This window comes from Olea europaea, unplaced genomic scaffold, assembly GCF_002742605.1.
Source record: "Olea europaea var. sylvestris unplaced genomic scaffold, O_europaea_v1 scaffold1564, whole genome shotgun sequence".
Classification (NCBI taxonomy): Eukaryota; Viridiplantae; Streptophyta; class Magnoliopsida; order Lamiales; family Oleaceae; genus Olea; species Olea europaea.
In genome coordinates this window covers 140,165-142,639 of record NW_019233246.1, presented here as the reverse complement: position 1 = coordinate 142,639, position 2,475 = coordinate 140,165, and positions in this window count along the sequence as shown.

Sequence of the window (2,475 nt, the reverse complement as noted above, 5' to 3'; positions counted from 1 at the left end):
TAAGATATTTCATTTAAATTTCTGAGGTTTTTTTTTTTTTTTTTTTCTCTTTTTGGGCTGTACTATATATATGACTTTGTATGATTTTGAGGGTTAAATGTGATTGAGAAGATGATATGTCGTTAAAATTAATATTTCAGATGGAGGATTTTTTGGAATTCAAGATTTGGAATTTTTGGAATTCAAGATTTGGAAAATTTCGAAGTTTAATGAAATTTGTCCACCTAGGCACAATTAGGTTTGTTTTTAGGCTGATAGTCAGCTAAAAATGAGATGTTTAGTTTAACAAATTATTGCCTGCAAATTTCAATTTTAATTTCCTGCAAAACCATTACTTCCATCATTGACTTCTTGCAAGTTATGAAAAAGCGTAGACTACAATTGTAGTAGTGTATTAACTTATTTTCGTTAATATTATGTCGTTCAAAAAAATTGCATTTTAATTTCTGAACCCACAACACAAAAAATTTGGATCCGTCCCTGCACAGAGTTCTATACTTTGATCACTCATGCTTTCATTAAGCTTATCCAGCCAATTAATATCGAAGGCATCTTGCCTTTGTCCCCCTTTAGTATTGTCCCTTGTTATTCCGTTCAACACCTTTGTGAAACAAAGCAAGCATGTAGGAGGTAACACCAGAAGCTTGATAATGAAGAGAAGCTTGAAAAAATTGAAAACGATGAAATCAAATCTACAAAATGCAGTACACCGAGTGTTACAGGGAGTAAAATAAAAAAAGTTTGATTTGATTTCCCGGGCCGTGTAAGAATTATGATGTAGAGAACTTTATCATTTCAACTCGTTATCTTAGCCATTTTATGATATGAGATGTAGAATTTTGCGCCTTTTTCTTTAGGCTACACGTTCCTTGGGGGAAAAAAATCTTGTAGATGAATATTACTACTGGAGTATTATGATTCTCAAATTTGTAGATGAATTAGAGTTCTTTATGTCAACGTTAATTGTAAAAAACATTCTTAACTGGAATGTTTAACCTTTCTAGTTTACGATCACGTAACACGATTTGTTCAGTTTCTTACTTCCTTCTCCATCAGACAGCGCACAAATTTTGTCTCATTTATCCATAGTTATCAGACCCGACCCAAATACTAACCGGCACAATATAGTGGGTCAGTGGTTCAACCTTGGGTCAATTCCCGTCAAATATATCATCAACTATTTTTATTGAATAATAAAATTTTGACATTTCTAGCACCAACTAAATTAAACTTGTATTATTTAGGTGATTAAAGATCAATATGTAACTGAAGCCAGTTGATTACTGACTTATGAAATATGGCTTTTCCAGCTTGGAACTGCATAATGGTTGTATACATGCAAAGTTTCTACGTATTGATAATCATAATCGATCAATTTGCATTTTTCGCCCACCTTTCAATTGCTTATGATAGTTGCGGGGCAACAATAGTAACACGATTTCGCAATTACAGGTGAGAAATAATTAGTGCCTCACGCTATCAGCCATATCTTTCAATGGAGTTCATGACTTGCCGCAAGAATTATTTCATTTTGTTGACACACTAAAAGTGCAGCCCAAATCGAATAGCCCAAAGAATGAAGTCCAACTGGGCAATTTAGGATAAATGCCCAAATAGGGTTATTAATGAATGCAGTGGAAGCCCACGAACGCGATAACACCATCGCCCAAACTTGCAAGACGCCCAAGATCTGAGCGAACGAAGTGCCTTGCAGTCGCTCAGAGTTATGACCCTGTTTTCGCCCAAACCTTTGAATAGCCCAGGATCTTAGCAAACATAAGATGCTATGGTTATCTAAAAGTGCAGTTATCGAAACAGTTATTGAGTAATCTTATCACGTTTCACAATTCAAGGAGTTCAGTTGAAGACAGTTGAACGACAAAGAGTAGTGGCAGCAGTTAGAGACGACAGTTCCACGATAAGTTGGCCACCATGAAAAAAGTGGACAATTATAAAGCAATTAAGCAATTTTCAAGCTGTTGATCACGAAGAGATCATCAAGGGAATATAAAAGGAAGAAAAGACATAAAGCAAAGGACCCCGAATCAAACACTCTCAAACATAGAATATGTAATTTCAATTTCTTAGTTTAGACTTAAACATTTCTTTTCAGTACTCGTGTGCTTGCGCCCCTTGGAGGCATTCTGTTTAGTTCCAATTGTAAAGTCATCGCCAATAAAACACTCCTTTTTGGGACTTTATCTCAAGAGGTTTGTTCCTTACACAATCGTCTGATTCCTTTTTAATTGTTAGTGACTACCTGCGCGAAAAATTTGGCACGCCAAGTAGGACCTTGGTGTTTGGTGTTGGAGATATAAAAGGTGAAACAATATGCCTCAAAAATCTGATAAGGAAACAAGTCAGGGAGGAGTCCAGTTTGTGATCGAGCGATATGAGGAGCAACATAACTCTCCACGAATAGATGGACAGAATCAGAGCAGTTATAGTCGTTACGAACCAATGACAGAGTTGAGT